The sequence below is a fragment of the Carlito syrichta genome, unplaced genomic scaffold (assembly GCF_000164805.1).
Source record: "Carlito syrichta isolate Samal-C Ts95f unplaced genomic scaffold, Tarsius_syrichta-2.0.1 Scaffold309021, whole genome shotgun sequence".
NCBI classification, from domain to species: domain Eukaryota; kingdom Metazoa; phylum Chordata; class Mammalia; order Primates; family Tarsiidae; genus Carlito; species Carlito syrichta.
The window spans coordinates 596,375-606,335 of NW_007253117.1; the positions used below are offsets into that span (position 1 = coordinate 596,375).

A 9,961-nucleotide genomic window follows, 5' to 3' on the forward strand; every position below is an offset into this window, starting at 1 on the left:
CACTTAGGCATTCCTTCTCACTAAATGCTCTCTCATCTTTATGGCATTCATTTGCTCATTTATATCTGGGATTTCTGCCAAGTATCTAGTGAAATAAGACATGTTATGAATAAGACTTAGCTTTTACAGTTTCAAAAAACTTTTGACTAGATACTTGAGAAACTTGACACTATCTCTCTTCCTTAAAGTTATTTAATTTGCCGATACCAGTTTCAAGCAATTTGAATTTCTTGTGGTTGTCAGAGTTGCAATCAGTATTTTACAGTTAGTGACTTTATTAGGAGCACCTTTAGTTCTCTTCTGGGTTTTCCAGAAGTGTAAATTGATTTCTTTGCCCTGCTCTCACACCCTTCATCTTATGTTGTCACCCCATGGGATTTGAGATAATTTCTCTCAATGTAAAATATAAAAGACTTTCGTAAATGAGGACTTGATCTTTGGAATGCTCATGGCTTCATAAGGTTCCCAGTTGCCAATGAGATACAAGACTGCACTATAACTACCTGTGTGTTTTATCTGAAATTTCAAACGTACCTCAAGTCACACTGTCAGTAAACATAGATAATTGGGCTTTGCTTTGGCTTAATATTCTACCAGCAGAATATTAATTCTTGAATAGCTGAGTTCAAATATGAGTTTCAGGAAAGCCTTGCCAAGATCCACATATCACTGTAACATATTCTCATAAAAAAACACAAACATGACCAGGCACAGTGGCTCACGCCTATAATCCCAGCACTTTGAGAGGATGCGACGAAAGGATTGCCTGAGCCTATGGGTTTGAGACCAGCCTGGGCAACATGGTGACACCTCCTCTCTACAATAAATCAAAAAATTGGCTGAGCATGGTGGCACATGCATGTAGTTCCAGCTACTTGGAAGGCTGAGGTGGAAGGATCACCTGAACCAAGCAGTCGAGGATGTGGTGGCTGTGAGCAGTGTGCCACTGCACTCCAGCCTGGGCGACAGATTGAGACTCTGACTCAGAAAAAAACAAAACAAAACAAAAAACACAAACAGGTTCCTCCTATAATCTCAATCTTCAAGTACAACTATGGACCTACAAGGAAGGATGGTAGTGAAGAAAACACAACTGTAGCTCCATATAGCATCTCTACCAGGACTACAAACTCTCATCTGACAGCACTAAGAATGGACAGTATATTCCATTTCTCAATATTATCCAGATATTTTAAAATATTTTATTGCAAAATAATTATCTGTATAAAACACTTGAAAAATCAAAAAAGGTAAATAATAAAATACAACCTGTAGATCCACACTCTAAATATAACTTCAATTATTTTTTATGCATTTCTTAAAAATATTTTGTATCTGTTTTGGTTCCGCTACAATATCAAGTTCATCTTTTTGCATCCTTACACATTCTGTAGAAGTATTTTAATGGTTGTTTAATATTATATCACATGCAGTTAATACATACTCTATTTAATTAGATGAAGTTAGGTATGCATCTAGTTTTAATGTTTTTGAGTATTATAATATAGTGCATGTCCTGGAACATTATCCTCTAATTCACAGAAATATATGCTTTATTTATGTATTTATGTTTTTTATCTCCTAGGATTCTTTAATCGAAATACTTCATCTCACTCTTTTGGAAACAGTGATTGTTCAAAGGATGTTCACGTAATCGAAGTAGGTCAATTCAAGGCCTTTTTTTCATTTGATAGAGAGATTCTAGAAGATTGAAGAGAAAGGCTCTTTTACCTCTAAAGTTGCTATGCAGAGAGAATAGGAATCTGCAGCTACTGAGAGCCATATTTTCTTCCAAAGAAATTTGCCTGAAGAATGAAGGTAAGTGGAACTAGCAAAGAGGAATAATAGGAGAGCCCTGGTATATACTGGCCCCTACCACTTGACCTTGATCCTGGGTGCCACAACATTTCCTTCAATTTTGTGAACTTCCATAGGATTATATATAGCTTTAGGTTCAGCTACACTTTCACTTTTTGTTTAAATTGTTTGGGGTTGGGTATCCATCACTTACAACTCAAAAACTTAAAAAAAAATTGGCAATTATGATTTTTTTTAGGAATGCTTTTTAGTAGAATTTATGGCCTAAAGAATAGTAATATTTCATGTTCTTTATATACTTGTATATTTGAAAATTGTATGTAAGTAAATTAACATAAATTTGCAGTCCAATAGTAATGGATGTTTGCCACAGATAGTTTTCTGAAAAATCTCCAAATAATGATGCATCTGTGAGTTTGAAGCTGTATAAATTCCAAATCTTCATTCTGTTTATTCCACCAATGTTTACAGAGCAGTTGCTACAGTGTGCCAGGAATTATTCATGCATTAGAGTACAAAGACAAAAAAGGACACAAGACGATCTTAAGGGAGTTCACATTGAGGAAGCAGAAATCTTCCCACCTAAATATATTATGATATGCTCCAATATGATATAATGACAATATGAAGAAAGAATACTGGAAGTATATATGAGGAAGTATTGATTTGCTATCAGTGGTGTCTTAGTCCATTTTTTGTTGTGTATAACAGAATATCTAAAGCTGAGTAATTTATAAAGAGAAAAATATTTCATACAGTTATGAGGACTGGGAAGTCCAAGGTCAAGGAGCCACATCTAGTTAGGGTCTTCTTGCTGGTGGGGACACTACAGAGTCCTGAGGTGGTATAGGGCATCATATAGTGAGGGGACTGAGTGTGCTAACTCAGGTCTCTATCTTCATATAAACCCACTAGTCCCACCCCTGTGATAAACCATTAATCCTTAACACATTCATCCATGAGTGGGCTAATCCATTCATGAGGGCATAATCTCTTATGACCGAATTCTCTCTTAAAAGCCCCACTTCTCAATACTGTCATATTAGGGATTACATTTCAACGTGAGTTTTGGAGGAGACAAACATTCAAACCATAGCCAAAAGAAAAGACTTTATAAAGCTTTTTACTATTGACCTTGACAATAAAACTTTACACTGCCCAGATTGACATATTTTGTCTATGGCATTTTTAAATATTCAGATAATTTATGTTTTAGGCCTCCATGTAGTTTCGTTCTGATCATTACAAACACACGATATAGTACCAAAAATAAGTGACTAAAGAAATTCCTGGGTGTGCTAATTCATCAAGATAAGTAGTTATGAAACGATACTTTCAATAGCCTTCTGTCACCTCATCATGGACTCACACTTTAAGACGAGATAAAAACGCACTTCATGTTGCTATGTGCTATCTCCTCTACTCATCACCTAGATGTTAACATATCTTATTTTACTCGGGTCTCCATCAAATGACTACTTTTCATAACACATTTTTTTTCCTGTACAACTTACAAAATAGTTCCCATTATTTTGCTACCCTCTATTTTCTTTAAATAGTTATTATATAGTAGTTATTCACTTGTTTGTTAAATTCTCCCGATATTCTGTGAGATCCAAAGTGTGAACACTTGTTTGTCTTATTTACAGCCATATTTGGTAACATTTACTAAAACAGTGTCTGTTCCTAGGAATCACCCATCAATATTTGTTGACCAAACGCCCTGATTTGCAAGAGTTTAGAAATAAGTATAAAAATAAAAATGCATAGGAGACGGACCTTATCCTCATTGTTGAGTGTGATGGGTAGAAACTGAAGTGTGCCATTTTAAATTAAAAATCCGAGGGTATAGAAAGTCTAGACCTCTGTATTAGTTTTCTGGGGATGACATGACAAGTTACCACAAACTGATTGGATTAACCAACAAAAATTACTTTCTTACAGTTCTGGAGGCTAGAGTCTGAGATCAAGGTGTTGACAGGATTGGTTCCTCTGAGGGTTGCGAGGAAGATTCTATTCCATGTTTCTCACCTAGCTTCCGGCAGTTGGTTGGCAATCTTTGAAATCCCTTGGCATGAAGAAGCATCACCAAGATCTCTGCCTTTATCCTCATATGAGTTTCTCCTTTAATAGTCAACCAATTCTTCAGGTTTAAACCAAAGGCTACTTTCTTTTTCAGCACTTTTAACTAAGTCGCTGCTGTGAATGATGTTTCTGCCAACTTGAACGCAGATGCCCCCACAAGTGGTGCCTGGCTTAGAATCTGCCAGATTGGTCTCCCCAAGCATCATGCAGCCAGGCTTCACAACATGCAGCCCTTCCCATACCATGTCCACCACCGGGCCTGAGTTAATATGCTTCACCAGCCCAGGGAAAAAATGGGCAGTCTTTCAGGTCAATGTAGTGCTGTTTCATTGTTCCTCAGAAGGAACTTCATGGCCACAAGGCAGAATCCCCTCTGTTGGAAGTGCTTGATGATCTCGCCCCTAGGCAGTGCTGCACATGATCCGGCTTGATGACGATGAAGGTGCTCTCGAAGCTGGCAGGACCAGGCCAAGAGTATTTCTTGATGCTTCAGTTTTGCTTCTTTACATCAGTGTCCCACAAATCAGGATTCTGATAGGTAAACAAATATTCCCTCTCCTGACTGCCAAGCTGGATGCCCAACCTCCAAGCAACCCAAACAGTAAGTATGGTCTTTTGTTTTTAAAGGCAGAGTCTTGCTTTGTCACCCAGGCTGGAGTGCAGTGGAATGATCATGGCTCACTGCAACCTTAGACTCCTGGACTCAAGTGATCCTCCCACCTCAGCATCATGAGTAGCTGGTACTACAGGTGTGCACCACCACGCCCAGATTTTTTTTTTTTTTTTTTGAGCGAGATGGGGTCTTGCTCTGTCACATGGGCTGGTCTCAAATTCCTGGCCTCAATAATCCTCCTGCCTTGGCCTTCCAAAGGGCTAGAATTATAGGCGTGAGCTACAACAAATGGTCTTGGCTTACTATGTGAGCCAAGAATAGTCTTGATAACTTGTTGCCTCATTGATGGCTGTTTTCCGTTAAGCCAACATCCACAATCTTTTTGATTCTTGGCTTTTCTTAGAATCAACATGCTACACTGAGGAATTTATCTTTCTCTTCTCATTCATGCTGCCCTCTTGTAGGAGTGTATAGAAACCTTCACATTAAATCATCCCACAGGATATAAGACTCTCTCTTTGTAGGGTCCTTTGTGTGTTCTGATATTTAAAAATAAAGATAGGGACCGGGTGCGGTAGCTCCTGCCTGTAACCCCAGCAACTTGGAAGGCCAAGGCAGGAGGATTGCTTGAACCCAGGAGTTCAAGACCAGCCTAGGCAATATAGCAAGACCTCATCTCTACAAAAAAATAAAATAAAAAATAAGCCGGGCATGGTGGCATATGCCTGTAGTCCCAGCTACTCAGGAGGTTGAGGTGGAAAGATCGCCTAAGCCTAGGAGGTCAAGGCTGTGGTGAGCTGTGATGGTACCATCGTACTCCAGCTTAGGCAACAGAGTGAGATTCCAACTCAAATAAATAAATAAATAAATATAAAGATTAAAACTTTTCATAGTAGTTAAAGCCACTTGACCTTCGAGACTGCGTCCGCCCGCTCGCGCCGACCAGTGCCTTCACTCCCCTGGTCCACGCCGCTCCAGCTCACCATGGATGATGATATTGCTGCGTTCGTCGTTGACAACGGCTCCGGCATGTGCAAGGCCGGCTTCGCGGGCGACGACGCCCCCCGGACCGTCTTCCCTTCCTTGGTGGGGCGCCCGCAGCATCAGGGCATGATGGTGGGCATGGGTCAGAAGGACTCCTACGTGAGCGATGAGGCCCAAACCAAACCAAGAGAGGCATCCTGACCCTGAAGTACTCCATTGAGCACGGCATCGTCACCAACTGGGACGACATGAAGAAGATCTGGCACCACACCTTCTACAACGAGCTGCGTGTCGCCCCCGAGGAGCACTCCGTGCTGCTGACCGAAGCTCCCCTGAACTCCAAGGCCGACCGGGAAAAGATGACCCAGATCATGTTTGAGACCTTCAACACCCCAGCCATGTACGTGGCCATCCAGGCTGTGCTGTCCCTGTACGCCTCTGACTGCACCACTGGCATCGTGATGGACTCCGGGGACAGGGTCACTCACACTGTGCCCATCTACGAGGGGTACGCCCTACCCTAAGCCATCCTGCGTCTGGACCTGGCTGGCTGGGACCTGACAGACTATCTCAATGAAGATTCTCACCGAGAGTGGCTACAGCTTCACCACCACGGCCGAGCGGGAAATTGTGCGTGGCATCAAGGAGAAACTGTGCTACGTTGCCCTGGACTTCGAGCAGGAGATGGCCACCACCGTGTCCTCCTCCTCCCTGGAGAAGAGCTACAAGCTGCCCGACGGTCAGGTGATCACCATCAGCAATGAGCGCTTCCTCTGCCCCCAGGCTCTCTTCCAGCCTTCCTTCCTGAGCATGGAATCCTGCAGCATCCACGAAACCACCTTCCACTCCATCATGAAGTGTGATGTGGACATCCGCAAGGACCTGTACGCCAACACGGAGCTGTCCGGAGGTACCACCATGTACCCAGGCATCGCCGACAGGATGCAGAAGGAGATCACTGCCCCGGCGCCCAGCACAATAAAGATCAAGATCATCACACCTGCTGAGTGCAAGTACTCCGTGTGGATTGGCGGCTCCATCCTGGCCTCCCTGTTTGCCTTTCAGCAGATGTGGATCATCAAGCAGGAGTACAACGAGCCCGGCCCCTCCATCGTGCACCGCCAGAGCTTCTAGGCAGACTAACTAGCGCGTTACACCTTTCTTGACAAACCCAACGCGCAGAAAACAAGATGAGATTGGAATGGCTTTATTTGTTTGTTTGTTTGTTTGTTTTTGGCTTGATGACTCTCAGGATTTAAAGACTGGAACGGTGAAGGTGACAGCGAATTGGAGCGACATCCCCAAAGTTCTATAATGTGGCCAAGGACTTTGATTGTACATTGTTCTTTTTTTTAATAGTCATTCCAAATATCGTTAGAAGCATTGTTACTGGAAGTCCCTTGCCCTCCCAAAAGCCGCCTCACTTCTCTCTAAGGAGAGTAGCCCAGTTCTCTCCTGGTCCACATGGGAGAGGAAACAGCATCGCTTTTGTGTAAATTATGTAATGCAAATTTTAAAAATCTTCGCCTTAATACTTTTTTATTTGTTTTATTTTGAATGATCAGCCACCGTGGCTCCCCTTTTTATCCCCTACTTGAGATGTATGAAGGCTTTTGGTCTCCCTGGGAGTGGGTGGAGATGTGGAGGCAGCCAGAGCTTACCTGTACACTGACTTGAGACCAGTTCAATAAAAGTGCACACCTGAAAAAAAACCCCAAAACAAAAAACCTCTGTAAAGGAACAGATAACCTGAATTTACACAAATGATGGGCTCACTGAAGAGGTTTTATAACAGTTAGGATGCAAAATTTAAGAATGCCTTTATTTGGTTTTGCTTTTTTTGGTCTTGTTAAATAAAATGAGAAATGGCTAACAAGATACTCCTACCCATTGCACTGCTCTTAAAAAGGTGTTTCTGTTACCAGTAGTTTAATGGTTATATGAAAAAACAAAGACAGTTTATAAAGAAAACATGTGTGCTAATCAAATAATGACTGTTGTCATTCATACTCCCCTGTCATGTGATTCCCAATTTAAGTGTTTATGTACATTTTGAGGTAAATTTTAAACTCCTCCAAGAGAAAGATAACTTTCGTCATATGTTTTAATTTTATTCAGTACAGTGGGCAAACAGCTTTTCACATAGTGGAGCTTTCATATATATACACATTGTATGAGCACACAAGTGTATATACTAAACCTATCAGTATATGCATAAAACACATATGCATATATATCATTATATTTCTTTAATTAATAATTTAATTCTTATTTTGCTAGGGAATAATTTAATTCTTATTTTGCTAGGGAATGAAAAACAAAGAAAAATCATTTAGAATCTTAAGGAGTCTCATGCTTGTCTTTTAAACAATAATGTTGTGAATTCCTAAGCTGTATGTCAACCAAGCACATGATTCAAAATACCTTTGCTAAAATGTGAAAAATACTTAGAGCAAAAGAGAGAATTATAGTTTACAGAGTCATCATTCTAAGGACAGTAGGGTGAAATAAGGACAGAAGAGCTTTAGGTGATCTGATGTACTGTGACAATTTGCTCTGGGACGGGATACAAACCCCTTCTACTACAGAATTAACAGCAGAATTCCTCATAATTCTTTCACACTGTGGCAGACAGTCTCTGAAGCAGTTTTATGTGGCCCTCTTGAGTCTAGACAGGAATGGTTCTCTTAGATACTGAAAGGTGAAGGAGTAGACCCCAGAAGACTCCCTCCTGAATTTTGCAGGCAGACCTCTTTAACTCAGTTGTTTGCTGGACCTGCCAACTCAAATAAGTATGTGAGAAATAAAATCAGTTGTCCTGGAAGAGGTTAGAATGCTGGCTTAATTTTGGCCCAATATCAAGTGTGATTGTGTTTTCATTCGGTGGAAGAGATTTCAAAGGGAAAGGTGAAACTGTAGCTACTTGTTTGGATCTAAAATTAGGCTTTAAGATATCCTTCAAATGGCTTGAGTCAGGAAGAATTCCCTGAGTCTCTGTGCCATCTCCTGTAGAAAAGATGACTTGCATGCTGTGTTTGCAATTACACATTCTCAATTCTCGTAGACTAATCATTGTCAGCTATATTTCTTTCTTTTCTAGCTTACTCTCACATAAGCAGCACATGCAGTATAAATCTCCTACTTCCTATTGCACATTCTTATGGGTTTCTTGATCACTCCACTACTTAGGACATTGTATTACACATACTCAGAGCACCATATATTAGTATCAATGCTTTCTGAAATGGGTGTTTCTCATTGCCATTTCTCTCCCTCCTTCCTTCTCATTTTAGTGAGTTTCATTTATGCAAATATGACCTACTTGATAACTAAAACTTCATTCCAAAGTACCTGTGGCCTCTTCAGTACCAAAAGTGACTTATCTTTTTTCTTGTTTTTCCTCATTTAGTAAGGAGTGAAGTAGTAAGTGAGTAGTGTAGGGAAATTTGGCATTGCTCTGCTTATATGAGAGACAGAAAAAGAAACAGACAGAGAACAAAACAGAGAGAAAGTCAAGATGCCATTAAACACCACTAATTACAAGTGAGATCCTGATAGTGAGAAATAATTTTATTGTACAAAAATGACAAAAGATACAAGCAAATAAAGAAGCTTAAATAGTTATTATTTGATACATTCATTCAACAAAAAAGCAGATTTTGAGCAGAAGAAGCGTAGTGATAGCTTGATGAATTTTTACAATCCAGTTAGCTTTTTTCTTTCATTTTTGGCAATCAAAACTCTAAATTGTATCATAAGTACATCTATAAAATAAAAAGACCGATGGCATGGTAAAATCTTACTGGTACAAACAGAAAAAAAGAGAAAAATGTTGTAACAATTGTTATTTTGTCATGAAAATATGAGGGATGTTTATAGCTTTCCCAACAAAAAAATGGTAAAATTTCTACCCCAGGGCCAACATCCTTTTCCACATTTTAATAATGTTCTTAGTGACACTTTAATTGTCATCTCTTTCCTTTTTGACTTCTGTCTGTTTTTGCTGCTTCATGTATAGTTCCATTTATTCCTTCATAACATCTTATGCTTTACACCCTTGCCATGTACACATATATCCTAGTATGATTTTGAAACGTTATTAGTCATGCTGAAATTAATCCTAGACTACACTGTAGAATACATGTTCATGTGCCTCTAAAAGGTGTTTGTTAAATTGTAGGTATTTCAAGGAGTAAATTATATTGCTGCATTATGGAACATAACAATTTTATGCCACATCGTGCTTTTTATACTGATGGAACTTGTCTGCTAAGAGAGAGGTTTTGAAAGTTAACAGAGCCGGGCTCAGTGGCTCAGCCTGTAATCCCGCGCCTTGGGAAGCTGAAGTGAGTGGATTGCCTGAGCCCGCGCGTTCGAGACCCGCCTGGGCAACGTGGTGAGACCTCATCTCTACAATAAATAAAGCATCAGCCGGGTATGGTAGCGCATGCCTGTAATTCC

At 40.3% G+C, this 9,961-nt stretch overlaps 2 pseudogenes across 1 annotated transcript; one reads left to right on the forward strand and one right to left on the reverse strand.

Moving 5' to 3' along the window:
* Positions 1 to 3,944: 3,944 nt before the first annotated feature.
* On the reverse strand, positions 3,945 to 5,502 carry LOC103269025 (annotated as a pseudogene).
* LOC103269026 lies at positions 5,485 to 6,635 on the forward strand (annotated as a pseudogene). Its single transcript, XR_504851.2, has one exon. The product of XR_504851.2 is annotated as an actin, cytoplasmic 1-like (transcript).
* Positions 6,636 to 9,961: the final 3,326 nt, after the last annotated feature.